Genomic DNA, 10,988 nt, shown 5'->3' on the forward strand with positions numbered 1-10,988 from the left:
CCTCTGTTTTTTTTCCAGCTGTGCACTTTCTTGAATTTACTAAGATAAGGTCAGTCTGAGCCAACATCAGAAATATCAATAGCTTCTGTAGAACCATTGCTACCCTATGCTGTGTGCGTGCATTTACATATTTACACTGTGTGTATGTAGATATTTCTCTTTAGTTTCTTCCCCTTTCTGGTTAAAGTTGCTAGAGTGACGACACAGGAGACTGAAGTCCTCTTTTTATCCACAAAAACAGGGCAGCGACAGCACACGCTTCCCCAGACTGTCACCTGCCAATACTCCTCAAGTTTGCCTTGATAGAATACACAAGAGAGGGAGGATGTTTTCTCTAGGCCTATTAATTTCTTGCCCTTTCTCCAAGACTGCCAACAAGGTGGCCAGCTGGCAACAACAACTGTACGGTTTAGTCACAAGGACGCTCATGCATTGCATTTATTTATTTCATACAGACTACAGAACACCCCACCCAATGGTAAGAACTTTTGGTTGCTAAAAAGCGGCTGGATTCAAACAGGATACTTCATCAGACTAAGGCTCGCAGGGCAGGGACTGTCCCTCTCTATTCCTTACAGAGAACAATGTCAGCACATAAATCCCTGAATTCTCCCTTCATCTATTATGTAGGGGTTTGGAGCACATTACAATCTGAACGGATATAGTTCCTGGTCATGATTCACTGTAGTTCTAATAGATGCAGAGTTAAGGCCTAGCAAATGAAATCGAGCTGCGAAAATGCAAAGAATCTGGTCATTAAGTTTTTTCTTAAAAAACAAACAAACAAACAAACAAACAAAAACCAATAGTCCATAGAAAGGATTAACTGCCACTGAAAGATATTTTAAAGAATAAGCCTTCTATAGTTGTCAGAAAAAATAAATCTTCATAATTGGACATGCAGTATTTTATTCATAAATTAAAAAATTAGAAGGGACCTCCTGGATCATCTAGTCTAGCACTTCCCCTTCCCAAATAGTTCCTGATACTGCAACTTTCTCCACATGAGCAGTTCCTCAAATTCATATGGAGACCCTTTGAACTCAGGGGGATTCTGTGCACGTATAGAGATCCACCCATACAAAGCCTGTTGCAAAACCCGGGACATAGAATTGAAGTCTTGATTTATCTCTGGATTATTTTTTTTCTGTAACCTCAGTTTACTAGTTTCCCCCTTTAGTTTCTAAATATTACCTCCAGATCCTTCCCCTGACCACCTTAGTAATTCTTACTTTTCAGGAATTGATGATCACTTACATCCCCTCTATCACTTCTTCTAAACTCTACACAGCCAGTTATCTCATGCCTTTTAATACTCTGGTCATTCTTGTAGCCTTCTTTTGAACTATTTGAATGCTTACAATCTGGGGCGGGGGAGGGGGGGGAAGCTTGCCATGTGTTTCCATATTTTGTGAATCCACTCACTCCTGTGATGAGACCTCATGTGCCAAGTTTCAGTCCAGAGCAAAAATTTGTGTCTGAATTACAAACCCTAGAAAGTAAGGTGATAAGGGACTGTCAAGTGTTATGCTTAACTATTACAGGAGTGTTATCACTATAATAATCTGACCAAAAACAGGCAAACAAGCGGGGTGGGGGGGCGGTGGAGGGGACGGTAATAATCAGACAAAACGCACTGACACCTGTGCGTAAGACAACAGCTGCAACCACTTTGGAAAGACATACAAATCAGGATAAAATGATATGGTTTAATTTTCTGCAGCTTTAAGTAAAATTGGTGGAGCAATTTAGACAAGGATTTCTTACTGAAACAAAGAACTTGTGTATGAGAGCGTTGCGTGAAAATCTGATGAAGATAGCAGGAAGCACACAGTGAGTAACAGAAATGTCAAATGGTTTTTGTCTCCTATTAGAATAATTAAACGAGGACAGTACAATCTCCAATTTGTAAACTTGCCCAATTAACTATTTTTAGCAAGATTATAGAACTATACATCATCTGTAACATAACTTTCAGTGCCACAAAACCAACAGCTACTTCAGTAAGTGGAGAAGGAAATTTTAAATATTTCCAAAGTTATTACACACTAGTCAAAATTTTTAATTTTAAACTTATTGGGTTTCCCATTTTAAATGTAATATTACACAGAAGGTTTTATCAGCTGTGCTTGCAGCACACACTTTAGAAATCTGAAGCTAGAGAGAGGCCTGTTCGGTTAACAGATTCATTCATGGTATTGCTTGAGACATTATCCAGCTGTTTCTTCTCCCCCCACCCCCATTACAATACCTATTTCCTAGGCTTTAAAACATTCTCTCCACACACACCAACCTCTCCCAGTAACCTCTCTGCATGGGTTAATGGAAACCTGAAACCAAAATCCACTTTCCTTACTGATTTTTCCTCCCTCAGCATTGGATACTTTGGACCTGATTCTCCACTCCATTATACCAGTTTCATGCGATAGTAATTCCCTTTCCTTTGGGAAGCCTGTGTAATGGAATGGAGACTCAGTGTGGGATTTTGTTTTTGGTTTTTTTCTTACTATTACAGGACCACTCATGAGCTCTGGGCTTCAAATCATTAAGGGTGAGGTTCTGTGCAACAGTGTAGTCAAGGGTACACACGGCTAAACTGAGTTTACCCTCTTCTCATTTGGGGAATATGGAATTTAGGTTAGTTTACCCACTTCTTTTTCTACCACACTGTTACTGGTGCTGCATCTTAAGGTATGTCTACACTTTGAGCTGGAGGTGTCATTTCCAACTCAAGGAGACATACCCGCGCTATTCTGATCAAGCTAGTGTGCTAAAAATAGTGGGTCACCATGGATGCGTGGATGGGATTGTGCTCATAGTGGCTAGCTGCTCACACTGTCACAACTGTGTGTTATTTTTAAGGCACTAGCTCAATTGGAGCTAGCACAGAAATGTCTACTTAAGCTGGAAATCACATCTCCAACTCAAACAGCAGATGTACCCTTAAAAGTATAGCACATAATTGGGAGCCCAGGGGGCAGAGGGTGTCTATGATAAATTTAAGCTACATTGTGTCCTTCCAACTATGGCTTCTCTGGGGACAGCCGACGTCACCAGTGTAACTTAGACAAACCTGGGGTGTTGTCAAACTTATGGCAGTCTCCCTATGCTACCTAGAATCTCCACAGCACTGCATGTGTGGCCCTGTTCCAGGACACCCACTACACTAGTGCTGTCAAAGGTATCCTCAGAAGCCAGGACAGACTTTTAGTGGTCTTCCACAGTTTGTGCACTGGGGAAATCTTCCCACAGTTGGATAAAGGGCTTTATGCAGCTCTGACCCTTTCACCTGGCATAAAGGGACCAGAAAGAGGTTGAAGATCTCACTTTACATTTCTACTTTGTTTGTCCCACTGCAAAATAAGTAAAGTCAAATACTTCACTGCCATTTTAAAGAGAGAAAAATAAAGACCAAAAAGAATTGCACAGCCAGAACAAAATAAGTCTGGATTATTCCAGCTAAACAGCAGCCCTCAAATGTTCCTTCTAGACATCTTATGCTAACTTTTCCAGAAAGACACTCTTGATATAAATAGTTGAAAAAAGTCTTAACTCTGACACCTCTCAATTTGCCACATAATCGTGTTGTCCTCTCCCTTGTCCTTTCCTTTCCTGCCCATGATGTTGTCATCTTCTGTTTTATTTATAGGCTCTTCTATTGCACTTATAACCATAGCATTGGATTATGTTCTATATAAATGAATTTAACCCCCCTTTGAGGTAAAGGAGCATTTCTCTATTAATTGTATTGAGTTTCAATTGGCTCTGCACAGGCCCATGCAGTTGTCTTTGTAGAAATGTGGCTCTGGATGATTTAGCTCTTTGAGGCAGGGACTTCACCTTCACCCGTATTGCAAAGAACATTTCAGGTTTATCGTGCTCTAAAAGAAGGATTTTACTTTATCTACTTTTCCTCTCAATCATAATCGAAAACTAGAAAAAAGTTCAGCTAGAATGGATGTGTCTTGATTCTATGCCTCATCCCTGGAAGCTGTGGTCCATATGCAACGCTCAATAAAAACAAACTTTTGGACCCTCAGATAGCTAACTAGGCCATCCCTACTTTCAGCAGCTCACAAAATGAGCGAGACTGACTGACTGACTATTTCAGATTACGAGGCATGACGCAAAACTGAAACAGTATCTTATTAGAGCAATAAGTGTCTTTTCTCATCAGCTCCATTTTTTTCCCCAACTATTATCTGAAACCATTTATTTTTCCTTGTTTGTCAATAGATCACATCTCTCTATTCCCTCTATTATTCACCTATCACTGTATTATTCAACTCTCAAGTGTTCTGCATAAAGAACACTATTCCAGTTAAATTGCACTTTGAGATCACTGTCAAGTTAAAACTCAATTCTTTAAAAAAAAAAAGAAAAAAAAAAGGGTAATTCTGAAATTATTAGTGCTTTATGTCCATAGATCTCAAAGCACTTTAAAAAGGTGGGTGAGCACATTACTCCTGTTTTATAGAGGGGGGAACTAAGGTACAGAAAGGATGAGAAGCTTGACCGAAGTCACATAATGAGAAAATAACAGTCAAAAAAATAGAACCTAAGTATCCTGACACCTATAAACCACAATGCATTATTTCTGTTAATAACACCACCTAATGAAAAGGAAGACTTACTCTTTGTATTTCACCTAGGTTGGACTGTTCAGTAGATTGATCAGTTTCCTTTTTGTTTACAGTTTATTTCTACAGGCTTTCTTACTCTCTCTCATAACTAACACCCGCCCAATACTGCAATGTTCCCTGGGACCATATAGTCACGAATAACCCCAAAACTTCTCATTGACTTTTAAATGTCACTTACTCACCTCTAGTAAGATCAGTTGTAGAGCTGTATTGTGGGATTCATAACACCTACATTTTGAGGCTAATCTACCTGTACGTGCCCAGAGGATGCCCTTTCAATTGGTATTTAAGGGCACTCGTTTTTTGTTGTAGCTTTCGTAAGTCAGAGAAGTTCTAACCCTAAAATTAACAAATCCCAGTTGCCTGCAGAAGCCTTGGTGTCACCAATCAAACAGGCTGAGCAGAGCTCTCTGCATCGGAGAAGCCTAACCCCCTGTGTGAGGTGTCCAGCGTTGCTGCCTAAACATCCCTCCCACCTAAGTCCTAAGGAACACACTTGCTGACTGGTGGCTGTCTCCCCTGCAGGTCCCAGATGCAGGTGTGGTGCTCCTGGCATAATCTGCAGCTGGTAGTAGTTACTGACACCTAGGTATTCTGTTTTGCCGCCCTGTTAACATTTGCTGTTTTGCCGCCCTGTTAACATTTGCTGTTTTGCCTTTCTCCAGCCTCTGGTCCAGGGGTAGCAAACTTTGACATATGGGGGCACTCCCGTCACATTTTACTATCATTGTGAAATCTCTATTTTAAACTTGGACACGAAGATATTTTTGTGATTTAGAAAAGCACTCTACAGAGTTAAAATTCAGTGTTATTGTAGGTAAAACCCTGAATGAAGGTGTTATTTCTTTACTAGTCTCTTTCCATTGTAGTTTAGGTCATATGGTTTCTATATGAAACAAACATTTAATGCATACAAAGCACTGAAAATATCAGACATCATTGTAAACAGTTTTGAATACATATGAATACCTTTTATATACAAGCTATTAAGCAGAAAATCCACCTTGTTCCGTATTACAGTCTCCCCACCCCATTGTCACAGTTACACATATTAAAAAAACAAGTTTTCAAAGCAAAATGTGAACTTCTGTACTTTGCCACGTACACGCATTGCCCTATGATCTTATTTCAAAGATATTTTCTCAGGCCTTTTTATCAGTGAGGAAACTGAAGTGCTTTGTCTTTCTTTTTCCTCCTCCCCCCCCCTTAAACCTCAGGACAGTTCATACACCTTATCTACTCAGATTTAAAAAAAAACAAAAAAACAAAAACACCTTTGTTAGCAGTGAGGAAAAGGCGTAAAGGCTGGATTCAGAAGGAACTAGGCATTGTGATGCCGAGTATTGCAATGCCCAACTTTTAGGTGCCTAGAAAAAAAAGAAAATCACAGGAACAACAGTGTGCTCCATCTCAGTTAGATTCCTAGGCTCCCTATATAACAAATGGGGAGATAGGTGCCTGAGACTGTAAGCCACAAAGCCAGCACACTAAGCAGGGAACTGCCAAACCTAACCAATGTGAGATGCCCATGAGGGATGTGTCCTAAACCCCACCCTGTTCTGAGTTCAGAGCCTAAATCGAGACTGCAAGGATGCACCTATCTCTGCTAGCACTTCACAACCGGGAATCCTTCTACTGGAGTCAGGCAGTTTAGGCACCTAAACTAAGTTGTTTCTTTGAGAAAGAACTAGACAGGTACCTAACTCCACACAAAACAGCAGCAGGAGGTGGTGATGTCACTGCCTTCCTTATAACTTTTAGCTCAGTGTTAAGCACACTCACCTGTGATGTGGGACTCCCCTTCTTCAAATTCTCTCTCCCTTTCTGCCTGAGGGGGGAATTGAACCCTAGTCTTCCGCATCCCAAGCCAGTGCTCTAACCACTGCACTGAAAGTTATATGGTGGGTGAGGACAGCGCACCCACCTCCTCCTCCAGCCAGATTTTGAATGGGACCTTATCCAGTAGGCAAGCTTACTAGAGCATGCCTACTAGATCAGGCACTACACATATGCATTCACCCACCTGTCTTATCTCCCCTGGTTTATGAATAGGTCTGGAGTGTATGCAGGAGACAAGCCTAGAGTAAGGCAGCAGTGCACATGCTCAGAGAGACAGAAACTAAGGCAGCATGGGAACTTCAACTTGGAAAATGTAAGTGCTGTGTGAATTTAGGCACCTACAGAGTTTGTCAGGAGTTTTGTGAATCACAGTGGAGCCTAAACCTGAGGCACTTAAGTCTGAAGTTTAGATGCCTAAGTATCTTTGTGAATCTAGCCTTAAGTCTCTCTAACATGGCCATACTATGGAGTGTACATGCCTGGCTAGTTCAGATCTTGCTAAGAATGTCAGCCTCCTTCTTTCCAAGACATTTCTCCATATTGTCAGCATATCCATCCCTTACAGCAGACATATGCATGCTCTTGCACTGATCAGCCACTGACGTGAGGTGGCTGTTTTAAGGAGATATAACTTTCCCCACCTTGAGCTCCGATTGGCTCAGCTATCAGATGAGTAAACAGGGAATGACCTGCCAGGTGGGTTGCCTACAATGAAAATATCCTATACGGCTGCAGAAACAAATGCAGAACATGTCTAGAAACTGCCACACCCTATTTCTGGGCCAGGTGATCAGCCCAGCACTCTGCACCTGTGCTGAGACACAACATCACAATGTTTTAAGTGAGCTGAACATATTTTTCTTGTAGCCTATCAGACCGAGACCTCACTCCTTTGTGAACACGACAGTCATGGGCTCATTAATATTACCATCATAATGTAAGAAAGGCATAAGAGACAATGCTGGGTTTGTACGTTAAATTTTCCTGAGAGCACACAGTAAGAGATAAGGTTTACATCACGTTTGGTAAGCGAGCTGGTAGAGGATGAGATCAAAAAGGACTCTTTACAATTTAAAAGATGAAAAATGTGGGTCAACTGGTTAACTCTAATGGGACAAGAGTGCCACCATTTCATAGTCATTGCTTATAGCGGGAGCCTAACTGTAAGTGATCAACACTCTGTATGGGCACAGCAGGATCTACCATGCCACTGTCAGGCCTTCAATCTCCTCATCACAAAAGATGTCCTGACCAGCACAGGGCAGACAGAAGGAGTAAGATCACCTTAAATTTGAATCTTAAACCACATATCAATTTTGGTCTTATAAAATTTAAATATCCATGAAACATTATAAAGGCTTTTCAACACAGGGCAACCCTCAGGAAAGTTAAGATGAAAAGGAGGGAAGCAATGGAGCACTTTGGACTTAAAAAATGAAATGTGAGTTGCACCTGAACTATACAAAACTTTTGAAACATTCAAGCCAGGTCGAAGACCTGATGATTAGTAATGTTTTGGGGAAGGACTCCTGCCATCTTCCATGATTACTCTGACTGCCATTGTCAAAACTAAGGACACTTGTTTGGAAGTAAAGAGCATCCCCGCAGAGGTTTAACGTGCTATAATTATGTGCATTAACTTCACACCTTTAGTGTGTCCATGTAGATTCTTCCTTAGTAAGTAAAAAGAAGGGAATAAGGGAAATTGGGGGGGCTCTTAATTTTTTTAGTTTAAAATGCTTTAACTAATCTTCCATGCCACCCACACAAATTGCGGATATTCAGGGGCAATTACCTCCAATGGCAAAGAGCAGTGTCACTCCCATAATCGCTATCAGAGTTGTCAAACTATGAACAACATCTTCATTTAACATCTGAGTCAGTATTATAGTCTGTCTCCTCAATGCTAAGAAAATGTGTTTTTACCGCAGAATAACTAACATGCATTAGCTTTCCCACTGTAAGAACACAGGAGACACGGCACTGTACTTTCACTAAAAGGCAAACTAGGTGAGATAAGCGCTGTGCTCCCCTCCCAACTAATGCAAAGGAGTGACAGAATAATTCACTTAAAAAAACCTCTTTGATTTTGGCAGCACAAAACAGTAAACTTGTCAGAATGAAGATCATCACTGAAATGACACAATGTCGCATGTAAGAGGATATAAAATTAAGACGCAATTAGAAATATAAACAATTCAGTAGAAGAAAAGATGCACGCAACAAGTAATAGAAGAGTAAAGTATGTGTTTCAGTGTTTGCAGGGTGGAGGATTACTTACACAAAAATAAGGATCTGTAATATATTTTCAATTAAAGTGCGGGTGGGGGAGAGGAGGGAAATCATGTCCAAAATGGTATTGAATATTATAGGAATGTATTAGGTGGAAGGATTCTTTGGGAAAGGTAACAGTATATGCATGTAGCTAGTGCACCCTAAAGGCTCAGAAAACAAAGGCAAGAAGAACCTAAATATATATTTATTTAATTTCATAACTTTAGAATGCATAACACATTTTTTAATTCTTGTGGTTGTCAATCTTGGTTGCGTATCTATGTTTAGTAAAAATTATAGTAGAAATTTGCCTTTGCAAAGGATTTCATAGAAGATAGCATAGTATCCTTAGGCCAGATTTTTTTAAAGGTATTTAGGTGACCAGTGGGATTTTCAAAAGCATCTAGGTGCTTTCAACCTGGCCTTTAGTGAATACTTGGGAACGAAGTTATACACACAAGTGATGACATGTAAAAAAGCACTAGAATGCTGCCCAGAGAAGCAAAATAAATTGACAAAGGCAATCCCATTGGCAGATCAAAGGAAACTGAAGGAAAATTTGACACCAACCCAGAAACTCCGTCAGCCTTTATATCATATAATCCTAAAGAATAAACTTGCATTATAGAAGAACAAAAATGTAGAATTAAAAGTTGTAATTAGAAAAATTGCAATAAAAACAGGAACCATTTATACTAGAAACAATGTGACGGTATTGCCAAAGCTACTAACAACTACAAATATTTTCAATTATTATTTGCTATTACAATATGAATTAAATCCCACACGGCCATTCCTCTGCAAGGTTTACAAAGGTACACGATGAAGAGCAAAGAGTAATAAAAACAACTTTTTAAGAAGTATATAAAGGAGACTCTAGAGTGACAGGGGACTGCCGGAGTGGGACTGTCCTTGTCATCAGAACAGTGAGCGAAGCCGAGTCTGTCAATTGCGATGAGGCTTTATTTATGCAGCCCCATACACTCGCAAGGGACTATTTTAAAAACATTACAACGATGTGTGTCAATTACCGCCGGTGGGGGAAATCTGTAAAATATTTTACCCAACCCAGTCGCCTTTAGCAGCCCGGTACAGAACTGGAGCTGCCCTGTGCCTCTCCTCCCCCACCCCTGCAACCAGCTCCCCCATGGGTGCCACCTCCCTGCCCGGGGCCGAGCACCAGAGGGGGAGCCCCTGGGACCCTCCTTCCAGCCAGCCCCCCCGGGGGCGCAGTCGCTGCCCGGCTGGGACTCACCTGGCGGCGCCCGGTCCCGGCCCGGCCTGTTGCGGCGGCGGCGAGCGCGGCTCGGCCGGCGAGTTTCCGGGCGGGGGAGAAAGCCGAAACCCGCGTGAGGGGGGGAGGAGAAGGCAGCGCAGCCGCTCAGGTGTCTGCTCCCGCCCAGCAGCGGCGCCCCGCCCGGCACCGTGCTGCCGCCGCCGCCCGCTCGCCAGCGCCATGCCCGGCAGCCTTCGCTTCCCCAGTGCCCGCTCCCCAGCGCCGGGCGGGCGCGCGGCACCCTGGCTCCCCCAGCACGCGCCCCGCCGAGGTCCCTGGCCGGTGGGGGGGTGTGGGTGTGACGGGCACCAACTCCTGCCCGGTGCCGCGCGCACCGGCCCGCTCGGCAACCGCGCGCTCAAACTTGGGCGCCGCGCCCCTCCCCCCTGCGGCTCGCCGCTCAGCTCGGACACACCCGGCGGAACGGCCGCAGCACCTGGCGCGGAACAGCCTGACGGGCGGGGCCCGCCGCCCGGGCTCGGCTTCCCCCACAGCTCAGCGATGAGAGGGGTTGGGCAGCGCGGGCTTTCCTCTCAGCCCTTGTCTAGACTAGGAGCAGAGAGGGCTCAGCCTGGCGCCCCTCTCTCTGGGGGAACTCCTCTGCCACTTCCTGTCTTCCTCTCTCCTGGCACTTGGCCCCCAGAGGGGAGAGGGACATACGCACTGCAATGATACCCAGGTGGTTTGCTGCCCGGTGCCCATGCAGATACCACTCTGTCTAGTCTCCCCTCCTCAGGGAAGTAAGAGAATGTCATTACACTGCTGCCACTCCCAAAAGTGCCCTTTTCTTATAACGAATGGAAGAAAGAAGATTGGCCTGAGACCATATAAAGCTGCTGCACACATCAAAACAGGGGCCTATATAGTCTGCATAACAGTGTGAAATCTACCCCCACTTTAAGTCCTGCTTCCAAGGGGGGGAGTCAGTAACTGGTCAATTAATAATGCATAGACTG

The 10,988-nt window shown here is 43.2% G+C and overlaps 1 protein-coding gene across 5 annotated transcripts in view; it reads right to left on the minus strand.

Annotated features, from left to right (window-relative positions):
- Nucleotides 1–10,672, minus strand: part of LOC102929686 (ligand of Numb protein X 2) — a 46,103-nt gene extending 35,431 nt beyond the window's left edge. For 3 of the 5 annotated variants that reach the window (XM_037908668.2, XM_043521680.1, XM_043521679.1), the window contains exon 1: nt 10,012–10,372. The gene's annotated coding sequence lies outside the window, so the exon portion shown is untranslated. Of the gene's footprint in view, nt 1–10,011; nt 10,373–10,447 lie in introns of those variants that run through there. The other 2 variants (XM_043521681.1, XM_043521678.1) reach the window with 2 other exon arrangements.
- Between the last annotated feature and the right edge of the window lie 316 nt (nt 10,673–10,988).

Source organism: Chelonia mydas, chromosome 9, assembly GCF_015237465.2.
Source record: "Chelonia mydas isolate rCheMyd1 chromosome 9, rCheMyd1.pri.v2, whole genome shotgun sequence".
Lineage (NCBI taxonomy): Eukaryota > Metazoa > Chordata > Testudines > Cheloniidae > Chelonia > Chelonia mydas.